Below are 16,990 nucleotides of genomic sequence, written 5' to 3'. Positions count from 1 at the left end.
TGTGCCAGAAAATCATTGTCTCTGTTTGACCCACTGTTGATGTACTGGAGTTTGTGGATACATTACAATTTTGCTATTCCTCTTTCCATTCTTCCTTTCTAGGTGTTGTTGTTGTTGTTGTTGTTGTTGTTGTTGTTGTTGTTGTTTTTGTCCAAGGACTGCTATTCTGAGGTCTGAGATGAAATGCCCAGGAAGATCCATATGTAGGCTGTGGTGGCAGGAGTGAAAAAGACACTGTGGGCAGTGGTCATGAAAGAAGTAAAGCATTGGAGAAACTTGGAGCCAAGAGGTTTGATCTGCCTTCCATCTCCACCATGCTGTGTCCCTGGAGAAAGTGCAACTGCGACTGTAACAAACCAACAGACTTCAGCTTTATGGCAACCAGATTACAGACCTCGGGAACAGAAATTACAGTTGGTCCTTCTTATACATGGATTTTTTTATACACGGATTCAAGCATCCACGGCTTGAAAATATTCAAAAAAAAAGTATAAATTTCAAGTATCAAACCTTGATTTTTCCATTTTATATAAGGAACACCATTTTGTTATGCCATTATGTTTAATGGGACTTGAGCATACACAGATTTTGTTATTCACAGGGGTTCCTGGAACCAAACCCTAGCAGATAACAAGGATCCACTGTACCATCAGCACTACCATCAGAACCAAATGTTGATTGACTTCACATCTTCCATTTTTTACTGTTTCCTCCATGTTAGTTACAAGCCTTCTAAGCACAGCATTTTGTGTTCTGGGCTCATATATCTGCCAATTGCTGAGAGCCCACTGACAACAATTCTCATTCACATACTGAATCCTTGAACAGCATGTTGTTATTCAACTGGATGTCTGCCAGTAATAAAGCAACACCAAGAGAGTCTTGTTCATAAGCAATTGACAATTCACACACATGGTTGGAGAGACTATCCTGTGTACATTAAGCATTTCAGGCATCCAAGTGAAGCTAACTTACATTGACTTGGCTTGGTGAATTATTTTGCAGAAAATAAGTTATATTCAGCCTTAAAGTTTGAGGCTATCAAAAGAGAAGATTCAGTATGAAGGCTACTACTTCTGAGTTTCAGCTTTAATTACTATACTTTGTTCTTTCCTTTCTTTCTTGCTGAACCATGTTGCTGCAAAGAAAAGAAAACAGGTCAAAGAACCAGAAACACAAATTATATAGTTCTACAATCTGGAAATCAGAAATTCTATGTGGGTTTTTTCTTCTTCTTTCTTTCTTCCAGTGAGGGAACATTCAAAAGGACTATGTTTGCCCAACCCATATTTAGTTTTTCCATCCCATCAGGCCGCAGTGAAATTGTGTAATTTCCTCTTTGCAGATATCTATACTCAATGAATGGCTATCAGGTGGCAGGAGTAATACTGGAACTTTGCTGTGTTTGATCTGCATATACCTTGTATGCCTCAATAAATCTTCAATAAGCCCTTTGACAGAGGAATATAAACAGTGCTGTTCAAAGCAGGTGGACAGAGAACACTGGAGGACTGAGGCTATCAGGATTATCAGCTTTCAAAATACAGACATGGTGTCATTGTTAATAAGAGCCACTTTAACAGAAACATAATAACTTGTTCAATAGAAGGGTCATGCCTCAATGGATGATAGTTTTGGTCTATTAAGGTGTTACTTCATACTAATCTAAAACAACTTTCCCCAATTTGGCATCCTCTAGATATGTTTGACTATGACCCTCATCATACTCAGCCAGCAAAGCCAATGGCTTTCATAGCTAAGGAGAGTGAGAGTTTTAATCTATCACATTTAGAAGGTGCTAGGTTTGGGGATGACTGCAGTATAACATATCTTTCACTTATGTGCACACAGTTAACTTATTTGTTACATTGATTGATCCCTTTAAAATCAAATTTTCCTTGAATATTATTTAGCTGACAGAATATTGTTTTATATATATTTGCCAATATTCTGCATGGGCTATTTACGTATGTATGTATGTAAAATTAAATAATATGTCCTGGCCCAATCCTGTCGCTAACCCACCTTAACAGCCAGGAGCTGCATTGGGTGAAGGAGGTTGGTTCAACTGCCAGTTGGGATGCAAGGAGGAGGATGTTTCCAGATCCCTCCCACCAGTGACTGAGGCTGCAATAAGGATTTGCAAGAGGGGCCCTGCTTCTGTACTCTTACCTGCAATAATATTCTGCATTGTATTTTAAGATAATTGCCTTTTAAAAATTTGTATACTTTCATTTGCATAATATATATGTATGTTAATGCCAGATAAGGTACATGAAATAATTATTCTCCAAAAGCTGACACAAAGTTAAGTGTTCCTTTGCCCCTTTCAGTGAATGAGTTTCAGACCTGCTAACTGTGCCAGATTGCAGCTATTGAATCTCTTAAGGAGGAAAAAAAAAGTGTTCAGAAGGAGAAAATGTTGTGCAGTCTTTGTAATCTAAGTACATTAAGACATTGTTAAGATTCTGTGAGGCAGTTCATGCCATTTCTAAATGAGAAGGACTGTGTCTGCTTATCCTTGGAAGTTGCTTATTATTTATTGGTATTTTTAACACTATTAAATGAATCTTGTTTAAGGGTCTGTTAGACACCATTACTATCATATGCTAAAGTAACACAATCATTTGCTTTTTTGCTAATGTCACCTTACAGAAGTATTGCACAGGCATCTACATCTGCTTGAATTGTCCTAGAATTTGCTTCTACAGTACCAAATTTGAAAATGAGTTTAATGCTGATTATCTTTATAATAGTCACTAGAATTGCTACAGACTTCAGCAACATCTTTAAAATGTGCTAATGTCTGTATCATGCAAAATATAGCAGGGGCACTTTCTCTTAGAATCTAATAGTTTGATAAACACTGAGTGAAATTAGAAGAGAGTCTGTTTAAATTCATTTCTCCTAAAATAAAGCAGTGTGTTTGGCATTGTTTCTAACAATGTTGTTCTCATGTAGCGGTACAGATTAAGCAACCCACTTTAATCCCGTTGCATGTTCATGTGATAATGTAAACAATTACATTTGTATATAAATATACTGTAGTAGTAAAGGCTGAAAGAACAATACACTTGCACAGAAAGAAATATGTGTTCCCCTCCTAGCAGTGACAGCTTGATGTTTTACATTAAACACATTGTTCTATAAAGTTCTAAAGAGTAGTAGTCAGCTGTGGAACTCCCTAAAAATTAATAGACTGTGGAACTCCCTTCCACAGGAATCCAGGCTGGTGCTATTTCTATGAAGACCTTTTCTCCCCAGACAGACTTGTGGCCACTAACTGGCTGCTGCAAATTCGATTTTTAATGGTTGGAGAAATTGTTGTCCCCACCCCCTTTCCTTCTGTTTTTTCTCATTTCAAACCATGGACAATCTTGATAGTTGTTCTTTAAGCCCTTTTATCCTTCTTAAAGTGCAGCACCCAGAATGGTACACAATGACCTGTATGCTATTGATTAGTCCAGGGTGGGAATAATGCAACCCTTCAGATGCTATTGAACTGCAATTCTCAGCATCAATATAGGCAAAGATGAAGAATGTTGAGAGTTTACAGTTCAACATCTGGGGAGTCACAGTAAATTAACCCATAGTTCAATGCTTAGTCAATACATAGGAAAATCTCATTGATGCAATGTGATCACTTTAATTAGAACTAACAATAGAATCCAAGATATATGCAAGAATCTTGTTGGTTAGGTCCAGCTAAAGTAGACGTAGGTCCAAAACATACTGCAGAAATAATCCAGTTTGAGACCACTTTAACTGCCCTGGCTCAGTGCTAGGGAATCCTGGGAATTGTAATTTATTCTGGCAGCAGACCTCTCTGACAGAGAAGGCTAAATGTCTCACAAAACTACAGCTCCCAGGATTTGCTAGCACTGAGCCGTGGCAGTTAAAGCAGTCTCAAACTGGATTGTATCTGTAGTATGTTTTTGACCTTAGTCAATTAATTACTGAATAGTGAGTCAATTTGTAGGTAAATCAAATAGATTCAGTGGCTTTATTCTTGTAGTTGTTAACTGCCATCAACATCAATTTATGGCAATCTCATGAATGAGAGACCTCCAATTCACTGAATTAACTGCTCTGCTCAGGTCTTGCATATATAGGACTGTGGCCTCTTTGATTGAGTCTATTCCATTCAGAATTCAGTTGTTCTCTTTCCCTACTGCCTTCTATCTTACCAAGCATTAACATGGCCACCCAGCTAATCGGGCAGGCCACGTTGCTGCCAGGGGGGCTAAGGCCGTCACCCAATCTTCTCTGGGCCTGACTGTGCCCCAGCATGCCTTGCTGGAGCGAGTGGACCAATGATTGGTTCACCATGGGGAAGAGGAGGGACTTCTGCCTCCCAGTGGACACTCTGGGAGGCTGGAGGTCCCTCTCTGTGGCTGCCCTGGTTCTCCAGGGCAGCCAATTGGCTGGCTGGCCTGGGGGAGGTGGGGCTGCCTCCCTCCCAATTCTTCCCACTAAATAGCCTATTTAAGGCCATGTGGCGTGGTGTCCAGCACCATTTGCAGCTCGGCCCTCCCACCCTCCTTCCCTCAGGTTTGTGGTTTTCATGTCACAACTGTTGGGCATGGCAGCATAGGTAATGGATCTGGTGGGTGTGGTTTCCAGGGCTGCATAGCACTGGATTGGGATTCTCTGGGACACGGGAGCGCTAAGGGCATATATTGTGGCCATTGCGGGGGGCAATTTGTGACAGCGTCTCCCGGTGACTAGGGGCTTGATTGAGTACATGCAATCGGTCAGTTGCATGTCTGCAAGATGGTGTTTCCTTAGCCCCTAGGTCATCCTAAAGCCTGGCCATGACCAGGCAGTTTGGTTCATCGAACAACCGGAGGTTGTTCGATGTTCCAGATCCAGACCTCATGCTTTGGGCCAACCCTACCTTGGTTTCTGGTTGTTCAATAAAGTTGAAGCCTTTCCCTCCACATGCGGTTGTTGTATTTATTATGGCTACTCTCCTCCTAGGCAATTGACATTTCTAGTGAGTCAAGTCCTCTCATGATACGTCCCAATCTATGCAGTCTCAACTTAGTCATGTTGGTTTCTAGGGAAAGTTCAGGCTTGATTTGCTCTAAGATCCATTTATTAGTTATTTTAGTAGTCCGCAGTATCCATAGAACTCTTCTCCAGCACTTCATTTCAAATAATAATAATATTAATAATAATAATAATACTTATTTATTTATACCCCGCTCTTCAGCCAAGGCTATCAAAGCAGCTTACAATTAATAAATTGATTTTCTTCCTAACAGCTCTCTTCACTGTCCAGCTTTCACCACCATATGTAGAAATGAGAAATATGATGGCATAGACAGTCCTAACTTTAGTACTGAATGATATATCTTTACACTTCAGAATCTTGTCAGATTCTTTCACATAACTGCTCTACCAGGTCTTAGTCTTATTTTGATTTCTTGACTGCGCTCTCCATTCTGTTTAATGACTGAGCAGGGAAGTCTGGAAAATCTTGAACTATTTCAATGTCGTCATCATCTGATTTAAACTTATGTAAATCACATGTGGTCATTTGTTTTTAAAGAAGTTCAACTTTTAACCTTTCTTTACACTTTCTTCCTTGACTTCCTTCAGTGATCATTCCAAAGCTTTCCAGTTTTCTGCTAGTAGTATGGTGTCATCTCCATGTCTTAAACTGTTGATGTCCCTACTTCTAAGTTTCACACCTCCTGCTTCTGAGTCTGATCCTGCTTTATGTATGATATGTTCAGTGTACAAGTTAAACAGGACTATTACAGTGATCCCTTGGTATCTTTAGGGTTTTGGTTCTAGAATGACCCATGGATTTGTTGTTAACCTCCCTTGAGTCAATCCTGACTCATGGTGACCCTGTGGGTGAGAAATCTCCAATGAACTTCAATAGGGAGAAATGTAAGATACTGCACTTACGTAGAAAAAAATGAATGCACAGATATAGAATGGGGGACACCTGACTTAATGAGACTATGTGTGAAAAGGATCTAGGAGTCCTAGTAGACCACAAGTTGAACATGAGTCAACAGTGTGATGCAGCAGCTAAAAAGACCAATGCAATTTTAGGCTGCATCAATAGAAATATTGTGTCTAGATAAGGGAAGTAATAGTGCCACTCTATTCTGCTTTGGTCAGGCTTCACCTCAAATACTGTGTCCAGTTCTGGGCACCCCAATTCAAAAAGGATGTTGACAAACTGGAGAAGGGCCAACAAACTGGTGAAGGGCCTGGAAACCAAGCCTTATGAGGAAAGACTTAGGGAGCTGGGTATGTTTAGCCTGGAAAAGAGATGGTTAAGAGGTGATATGATAGTCCTGTTTAAGTATTTGAAGGGGTGTCACGTTGAGTATGGAACAAGCTTGTTTTCTGCTGCTCCAGAGACTAGAACCCAGAACAATGGATGCAAGCTCCAGGAAAAGAGATTCCACCTTAACATTAGGAGGAGCTTCCTGACAGTAGGAGCTGTTAGAGAGTGGAACATACTCCTTCGGAGAGTGGTGAAATCTCCTTCTTCAGAGGTCTTTAAACAGAGGGTGGATGGCCATCTGTCAGAGATGCTTTGATTATAAGTTCCTGTATGGCAGGGGTTGGACTGGATGGTCCTTGTGGTATCTTCCAACTCTATAATTCTATGATTCTATGGTTCTCTGTCTTTCACTGCTCTGCTCAGGTCATGTAAATTCATGACCATGAATTCCTTAATAGAGCTCATCCATCTAGCATGCACTATTTTCTCTTTCTTCATCCATCCACTTTTCCTAGCATTATTGTCTTTTCCAGTGAGTCATTCCATCTCATGATGTGACCAAAGTATGACAACCTTACCTTTATCATCTTGGTTTCCATGGAGATTTCAGATTTGATCTATTCTATTACCCATTTGTTTATCTTTTTAACATTTTGGCTCTTTTTTCAGCACCACATTTCAAATGAATTGATCCCCCCCCCCCCCGCATCCACTTTCCTCACTGTCATTTAATATACATAAGCGTTAATAGTTGAACTCAAGGCCAGACTTTTACGAGCTGAGCAGAATGACCAAATCTGCCACTTCTGGTTCTCCCACATTTGATTTGCTTAAAATCTCATGTTCTGTACGTCGAACTTGGTAAAGTTCTTTGAAATTAATCCAAATTCTTAATCATCCCTAGGTATGTTGTGGGTGAGGATGAATTTGATGAGGAAAGAAAATCCTGCTAGATATTTTCAAGACATTGAGCAGATCTCAAACAACATTTTGGATCCTTACTGAAATAATACTTAACAGTTCAGAAAAGCTGAGCCATCCAGGAGTGTATCCCTACTGCAGAATTCAAGCAGACCTGGCTAAATACTTCACCAAACTACAAATCCCAGGATTACACAGAATGGAGCTGTGATAGTTGAAGTGGTTTCAAATTGTTTTAACTACATCATGGATGCACCCTAGGCATGTAGTACAACAGTTTTTGAATTTATTTCTGCAGCAGTGAAAAACTTCTGCCAGCTTTTTTTGGAAGGCCCACAGAACTTGTCAAAAACAAGTGAGAAGCATATAGGTAAAGTAGAAGAAATATTATTTTTATAAGTAAAACAGGATTTTGTTGAGGTGCCTTACAGTTAAAACTTATCTGTGCACAAACATTTGTCTGAACTTTCATTTCCTTGGAAATTCAACAAACAGCCCAGAGTAGTTCCACAATTTGCCACCAGCAGCTCAACCTTTTGAAGGAAGCTTGTTTTCTCTGTATGTAAAACTCATTGAAATTTGTGGTGTACAAATCAGTTTGGTTACTTTTACAAAATGACCTAATTTTCAGGAAAAATGTAAATGAACTCAAAGCCCGTCCTGAAGCCTGCTTTTCTAAGTTATGTGAAATTCATTTTTTTCCACATATCTTTCACACTTTACATTTTAGGATAAATGACTGAAATATTCTTGAAGTTAAAAAAATACTCTTTTAGAGCAAATACAGTGTGATCTTAGGCCTATTAACTGTTAATGATTGCACGGTAATTTTTGAAATTTTGTACAACATACCTTCCATTTTACCTTTAAGGGTGGGAGGCCTTTAAAGGCAACAAAACAGACATCTTTGTATCTCCTTATTTTTTAAAAAATGAACTAGCAAACACTTCGATCAAAAATTGTTTCAGGCTAAATTCAGAATAACTAAGAGACCAGAACCAAAGTATAATCTGTATTGAAATGAGAAAAGACTTATTTCTGAGAGAATGTGAAGCCGCTCTGATTCCCAGTCCTGGGAAAAGTGCGGGATACAAATAAACAAACAAATAAATAAATAAAGTTGGGCTGAGAAGTAAAACAGTGCCAAAAATACAATTTATAGGTGACAAATTGAAGTAAAGGTATTTTTATCATATGATAAGCTTATATTAAAGTATATGCCTCGCCCATGTTCATATTCTGTGATTCTCCCTTTTATTCTTTTCTCTTTCCTTTCTATTCTCCTCTTTGTATTTATGTTTTTAAAATGCAATAAAGAAATTGTTTAAATGGAGGTAAATTACATTTCCTTTAATGTAGACTACAGATTGAAAGGACGTACCAAAATTCTCAAATCTCCAAGCTAAGTATGATTCAAAGAGTATAGAGATGGAAAGTGACTCATTTTAAAAGCCTTATATAAAATGCCATCATGCATTTACTAAGAGAAAATAAAGGGCTAGAGGCAATGTAAGAGCTAAAGCCAACTAGTCTAGGGCAGGTAACAATAAAATAAACCATCAGTGAAGAATTTTTGTCCTCTTGTTATGCCTGCATGGTAAAACATGATTGTTCCAAGTTTTTTTTATATCAGTGCAACACAGAACTACACCAGCATAGTAGATGCAGATGCAATCTCTGATGTATGTATGTTTGTATGACTGAGGGAACACTTCTTTTGTACCTGTGGGTTGAGCAAGATGACTGGCAACCACATATTTCATGTTCTAGTGGAACGTGAATCTGTCTGTTCATTGTGCCCATCTCACTTGCTATGCTGCACCATGATTCTAGAAGCTACGGTCCAGAATAGTAACTTTACCAAATTAGAAGGCAGACATACATACAGATAGATAGGCGATAGATGTCATACTACTTAGCTCTTCATAATTCTATTGCTGTGCATCTTGCAGTTTATAAAGTATGGACTGACACTTTAAAATGCTCCAGTGTAACAACATTAATCAGTCAATATCTAATCAAACCAAGGCATTAACAATTAAATCATTTGAAAACACAATAAGAATGCATGACATACAAATGTCATTTCCAATCTATTTTGATGTATTACCCTTTATAAATGAAAATGATGCCAAGATTCATTAGTATCTGAAAATGTCATGATCCTAAATATGTATCTTCTCAGTTATTTCTTTCTACAGTATGTATCCCAGAGATTCACAAATTCTACTCTGTTCAATAACATTGAGTATTTCCATCCATTATAATGGAACACTATAATTGTTCTGCAAGCTGTGCTTAAGTAGAGGAAGCTTTTAATTTGGAGAGTAGAAGGTTGAAAGTTATTTTCTAAGCAAGGTCAGTTTCCTACTCTCTTTGATGTTAACCTTCTTTTCTTCGTTAATCTCTCTGTGCTTGCATAGGGAACAACCAACATCTCTCAAGAAACATGACTTCAGTGCATTTATGTTAGGCCTTTGCAATAAGAATGACAATAACACTGGAGAACAAGACACCATGTTTTCTGAGTTTATTTCCTCACTTATTCTTGTGTCTTAGTTTGTCTGGCATTTTTCTACATTCAGTGATTCAGAAAGAGCTGCAATTCTGCATATTTGTCCAGCCATAAAGAGCCCTGTAAAAGCAGGGCCATTTTATGCTGCATCATTATGCACTAATTCCTTTCTCCAAATTTAGGTTTTACATTAAGGCTAGGAGTTTAGGTTTGATCCCTTCCTGAGGATGGGAATGTACCTTCAAAGCTGTTTTTTCACATATACAAAATTGGGGGAGAAGTTGCCCTCAGATGACCAATGACATGTCCTCAAGCTTCTTGAGGGCATTTTGCCATGTTTTCTGGCATGTTTCCAACCTTGTCTGAACCTCTGGAAGCCTTAATGGCTTAATGGGGTTACACTCTATCTGAAAGACTGTGTGCTCAACTTCGAGGTGCTTCTAGATCTGTTGCTGTAAATGACAGCTCAAATAGATGTAACAGTCAGGAGGTCTTACTACCAGCTGTGGCTGTTATGCTAGCTGCACCTCTACCTAGAGCTGGAGGACCTTAAGATGGCAGTGCAAACATTGGTAACCTCAAGGCTGGACCTTTGCAATGTGCTATAAATTGGACTATCTCTTTACTAAGTTTAGAAACTCCAATTAATTCAAAACATGGCAGCCAGACTGGTTACTGGGACATCCAGCAGAGACCATATTACACCAATATTAAAATTACTCCACTGGCTGCCAATTAGTTTCTGGGAAAGGTATAAAGTTTTGGTTATTACCTTTAAATCCCTACATGGTTTGGGTGCAGAGTATCTATAGGATCACCTTCTCCCATATAATCTGCCCCATACAGTCAAGTTCTCTGGAAAACATTTACTCAAGTCAGCCAGGACTAAGTTGGCAACTGCCAGTCAGATGACCTTTCCTTTGGCTGAACACAGTGTCCAAATTTAAAACAGCATTAAAGACCAGTCTCTTCTGGCAGGCCAACCAAGTTGATTTTTGAATTTTAAATTTTAAATGATAAATTTTAAATGTGGACTGTTTTGATATGTATGTATGTGTCTTGGTCTGTTGTTCCCCACCTCGGTCCATGGGGAGAGGCAGGCAAGATGATGATGATGATGATGATGATGATGATGATGATGATTATGATGATTATGATGACGATGATGATTTTGTTCAGCTTATACGGGCCTTCTTAAAACAAGATTTGAACAAAGGCTCATATAAGCTGAAGGACCACTTGTAGTGGCCTGATAAAAGTGATGGGACTCCAAAATGTCTCAAAGTAGCAAAATGGCCAATGGAGCCTTTCAGGTCTTTAGAGAATGCTGTTGGATATTTCAGTCAATTTTTGTTTGCCTTCTAAATTCTGGGGTTGATACAACTGAACAACTGAACAACTGAACTTTTTAGGAAACCAGTATTGGATATAGGACAGTTGTTCAATTGTTCAGTTCCTCTCAACATTTGGCACCAAACCAGGTTCTGTCATATAATATGTGAAGTAGAGTATTTTTCCCCCAGTCTTCTAAAATGTCAGGTATATTCTAAGATCTCTAAAGAGAATGGGCACTGCTGTAACAAGTGGTACATTTCAGATAATGCAGGACAAAAACACTTAAAATTCCCAGTGGATGGGTGGCATAGTCTGTGATATTTAAATCCAGCTGCTTAACTGTGAATCTTAGTCTCATCCAATGCTGTAATTAGCACAATCTAATCAAGTGTTTTGAGTGTCTGGGGAAACTGAGCACACACAGCTGTCCTGGCCTCAGGCTCCAAGGCAACTGTGGAATAAAAACAAAAGAGAAAGTAACCAACCCATTTTCCACTGCCAGAGGCCATGTTTGACTGTTGGTGCCTATTTGCTAATCCCTGTGTCAAGAGGAGTAAAAAAATGAAGTTCCATATTCTTCACCAGCCACATGTACTATTTATTTCCAGAAGGAGACAGCTCTTTTTTTACAAATTGAGAATCCCTGCACAGAAAAATGGTCTTCCCTAGATCATTTGTTATTTGGAGCTGTGTGAAGCTCACAGACTGTTCAATTAAAGGATCCATCTCTACATTAACTGTCTCTATAGAGGTGAAGTATGTTTAACTCTGAGAAGAGAAGAAATGTACCATGTGGTGACAGAGACTGAGTGCTCAGCAAGCATGAGAAACAGATGTGAATCTGCACATCTGATCTAACCAGTTACTCTGCCCATCACATATCTCTGTATATTAATTGCGGATGGATGAATCTGCCCATTTCAGTTACATTCCATTTCTTGTTTTTCCAGTTTCAGGCCATGTTGCCCTGTTTCCATATTAGCTTGTGGCTTTAAAGAAGGTGTGCATGACAATTCATAGCCATTTTGTATACATTTCTGCTGATATCATAATATAGCATCTCTGGTTGCCAGTTTATTTTTAGACCTATAAAACGCTATACAGATTAGATACGGGCTAACTGAAAGGCCATATCTCCTCCTATGAGCCTGTCTGGTTCTTAAGCTCTTCAGGGAAGATCTTATTCTCCATCCTATCAACCTTCCAAGCTTGAATGGTGAGGATACAGAAGAGAGTCTCCTTCGTGCGTTCTCCTAGGATTTGAAACTCTCTCCCAAAGGAGGTTTGATCTGCCTCTTTTCTGTTGTGTTTTCACCAGCAGGCAGACTTCAGGTCTTCAGCCTTGGCTGACCAGAGTGCAGTGGATTGCAATTAATTGTTCCCGTCTCCCTTAGTGCAAGGGGTAATTGCAACAGGGACCCTGTTTCAGCCTGTTGCAATGGGCGTTGTTCATGAGAGGAGGTGGAAAGAGCAGACAGCTGCTTCCTGAGCAACAAGGGAATTGATTTCAAAAAGTCACCGTGGGTGGTGCTTATTAAGTGACGATTGCAGGGGTTGCACCAGAATTCAGGGCGTAGCACTGTAACTGCAGTGCTTACATATACCATACAAGATTCTAGGCATCAATTATGTCATAAACTTTTCTGGTACTTATGAATTCTTATTTGCAAATAAACTCTACCTACAGTGAATTTGGAGGTAGACATGACTATTCCTAAGCCAACAAAACATTTGAAAGGTTTCATGAGTATGTAAAAGCATTTTGTTAGAATTAGAAAGTGTTCATTTTTCTACCACCACATTCCTGAATTGGTAGAAGAATGGGAAGATCCAGCTAGAAATACAAATGAATTTTTTTTAAATACATTTTTGGAATTTAAAGCTGTTACTTCCAGGTTTAAGAGATGCCCCCTACCCCCAACTTGTTTTTGTTTTTTTAAAAAGAACCACTTCTCATTTTTGTGTTTGTATCCATTGGAAAAATCTGTTAGTTAAGGGTATTGTCCCTTACATATCCAGAAGTGGACTGGATGCAAACAATGGTTGGCTTTGTTACAAATGTTTCATATTCAATGTGCAACAGAGCAGCAGAAAGATTTGTATTCACTCTGAGGTATTCCTTCTAGCATGCTTCCTCTGTTTGGTACTAGTTACTAGGTGCCTGAGGGCTCATGACAAACAGCACATCTTGTTTCCTGACCTCATTATTCCCTGAGCCTCTGTTGCTCAAGTGTGAGAAACAGGAGCACATTTGAGATTTCAGTGAAAGATGGCCTGGCCTGCCATTTCAAGGCAATGGTATTCTCCAGTCTCACCAACCAGCTGCCAGGGACGTAGCCAGGATTTTAGGAAGGGGGGGGGGTCCAGACAGCCACCATTATAATGGGGCTTGGGCGCGGCGGCGCAGCAGCACGCACCATTCATTTTTCTAATAGAAGGGGGGGGTCCAGACCCCAAGACCCCACCCCCCTTGGCTACGTCCCTGCAGCTGCAGAAGTACAACTGCTCAGAACCACCAACATGTTGTCTTGCTTGCAACTGTGAATTAATGCCTATTATTACAATAATTTGAGGAAGGCTTTGAATTAGAAACCTCACTTACTTTAACTACAGTGAGCAGCACAAGCAAGAAAATGGGAAGTTCAATGTGAAGCTACCACAGAACATGGAAAATTTACATTTTTTATATTACAGTTCCCAGAAACCCACAGGGAGCTTTCCCTGTAGCTATACTGTCCAATTTTTTTTTTTTGAAGCTCTAGTCCAAAAACGTAGCTTTTCCCGATTCTGAATTAACGTATGCTGATTTGTTAGTAAAGTACATTCTTGTGTCACCACATCTGCAACAATCCTTGTGCATCTCTTCCCTTGGAGCCTTAATCCAAGTGCTTCTGTGGGCTCTTTTCTCCATAACTGCCCCCTGATAGGTTCCTAAAAGGAAATGATGAGTAGAAGCAGTCAGTGGGGAACACGGCACTCAGTAGTACTCGGTGGATGGTCTAACTGCCTTTTTATGTAGTGCTTTGTCAGAGTCGTGGGAAATTTAAATGGAAACCTAGCAATTGTTGGAATGTGCTGAGTGCGCAGACTGCATGGATTTACTCAGAAGCTTCTTGCCAGAAGAACCACCAAGCAGACTGTCACAGAGCTGTGTGCCAGATCTGGAATCTCCTTCTTCCCTCCAGATGCTGAGAAAGCACACTGAAACAAGTATCTCTTCAAAGAGGCTCTTTAATCTTCCAGTTGCTATATACAGAAACAAAAATCCAAAGCTACACATCCACCACTGACAACCAACAAAACCCACACTGTACAATGAGGCTTGGGCTTTATATACACTTTTGCCATGCGGCCACTAAACTCAGCCTCTTCCTGCTTTGTCACCTTAATTGTTGTCCCCCAACTATGATGACTAAGCATATTTACATTAGTTTTTTAACATTTCACAGTGCTTTCCAGCACATGATGACCTTGCAGATACATCACATGTCCTGTACCAGCTGCAATCAATTCCTTGGTTATCAGGCTGCAAGTGACCCATAGTTACCTTTGTCACTTTCTCCACATATGGACATTTTATTTCAGGCTTTATTCTCTAACAGCAATCACCTGGAAAATATGTAAAGAGAGGGTCCAAATGTCAGGAGGCCAGAAGTTGTCCAATGATTATGGGTGCTGACATCAACCTTGATATAAATTAAAGGATCGTCTACTTTGGTTCTGACCGCAATGATATGTAATTGCCACATTAGCTGTGGACATTTCCAGGAATGAGGTAAAGTGTATATAATAAAAAAGGCTTATGCATGTAGTCTTGCCATGTTGCATATATTCAGGATCAATGCATAAAATCTGGATGCCATGAGAAAGCCATGTATAATTGGGGATGATCCAAGGGATGCCTAACTGCCCTTTGTAAATACTGAACCTCTTTTGCACACACTGCTAAGATCCTACAGGTATGCATAGTTTCACATGTAAAGTTCTCTGTTCTCTCATGGCCTGGCAGGTGTTAAGTCCTGGGAAATATCTCTTCTGCTGTCAATTACCTGTGGGGAAGGGCAGGAGGAGCAGTTCAGACCATACGGAAAAGGAGATCACAGCTCAGTCAGCAAGGAAGAAATGAGGTTGTATTTCCAAATGGAATACAGTTGCCCCTCCTAACTCACAGATCTGGGATCCGCAGCCTCAAATATCCACAGAGAAGCAACCTCCGCTATTTCAAATGGTGTGCACACACAGCGCACACCCCATTCAAGACTATATTGTGAGTATCTGTTTTTGCGGGGGTGTGTGTGTCTGGAACGGATCCCCCACAAAAAATGTAGTGCTAACTGTATATCCATCTTTTCCTGTTCCCAGGAGTTCAGAGCAGGTAGATCTTACTAATCTGAATTGCTTCCTCATTCCCTTTCTTCCTTTCATTCTGGTAGAGATGTAATTCTTCACTAACTTTCCTGTTGAAGATAATACATTCAGCAATTTTCTTCCCACTTACAAGATTTTCATTCCTGCCTCATACCTGCCACGTTGCTCAATCATCCTTAAAAGTTGGAGAAAGTGCGTGTGTCTGGAAGCCAGGCATGCATCCTCAATCATCAAGGAAACATCACACCCTCCTTTGCCTGTCTGAATTGTTCCTGGGGAATGGATTTCCTATGAACGCAAAGTTTGTGTTCATAGGAGGGAGTGACGTTTCCACGATGATTGAGGAAGCATGCCTGGTTTCCAGACATGCGCACTTCCTCATCCTTTTTAGGACGATTGAGCAATGTTGGTGGCAGGTATGAAAATCTTCAGTGAGAAAGTAGTTGAAAACCACACAGTTTTTGAAGGATATTCGCAATGCAGGACTTTGTGCAAAATTTGCATGTGACTATTTTGCACAAAACCCCAGCATTTTCTGCATGATAATTTTGCACAGAATAAGGCCACGATGTCTGAAAAGGGCATATATATATTGTAACTCTATTACTAATCAATATTTCCGGCAAATTCACTTTGGACAAGCAGCCTTTTGTTTCAAAGATGCTCTTTGATCTCTTGTTAGAAACAACTTTGCCTACTTTCCAGTCTATCAGCAAAGAAGTGGATTTTTGTACATTTTTGTTGTTAAAGGGTCAGCACTTTCTTACACTGCACGTGTAAGATTTTCAGAGTGAATGTCAAGGCTCATTAATGAATAATTTTTCATGGGATCTATAGCTTCTTCCTTTGACAGCTCTGTTTGACACAGGTTCTCAGATACAACCTCCTCTACATCATAGCCAAAAGAACCTCACTGAGCATAGTATCAGAACATAAGAAGCAGGGCAGGATTTCTATGGGGAAAGGCAGCCTTTGAGATAAGCTGATGCTGAGCTGTGTAATGGAAATTCATTATGGCTGGCCTCCAAGGTACCAACTTATTATTTGTTTCAATAGATGTCAGTGAGCCTCATACTAAGCATAAGAGTTCCAATGGCTGGCTCATTGAGGATACAACAGTAGCAGTAAAGTAGGCCTTTTTGCTGCCTAAATAGTCAGTTGTACATTCTTTTTAGTCATACCCATAGCAAGTCTTAAGTCAAAGGCACTCCAGGGTCCAAAATACATTGCAAAAATAATCCAGTTTGAGACTGCTTTAACTTTAGTTTAGTACCCTGGCTCAGTACTAGGGAATCCTGGAAACTGTAGTTTATTGTGGCACCAGAGATCTCTAACAGAGAAGGCTAAACTACAGTTCCCAAAATTCTGTAGCACTGAGACAGTTCCCAAAATTCTGTAGAACTAATGGGGTGGTTTTAATCCTACCTGTCATGAGATATTCAGGGGGTGAAATATACTGAAATCTAAATATTTTTAGTCCTGACTAGAGTAGACCCATTGAATCCATTAGATTTTATCTATATGTTGAATCACCATTCAACATTTGATTGAATAGGCCTCCTCTAGTTAGAACTAACAAACAGGATTCCTGACTGAAAATA

The sequence above is a fragment of the Sceloporus occidentalis genome, unplaced genomic scaffold (genome assembly GCF_023333645.1).
Source record: "Sceloporus occidentalis isolate IW3139 unplaced genomic scaffold, rSceOcc1.0.p SCAF_3, whole genome shotgun sequence".
In the NCBI taxonomy this organism is placed as follows: Eukaryota; Metazoa; Chordata; class Lepidosauria; order Squamata; family Phrynosomatidae; genus Sceloporus; species Sceloporus occidentalis.
The sequence above is the reverse complement of the archived record's forward strand: the minus strand, read 5'-3'. Positions refer to the sequence as shown.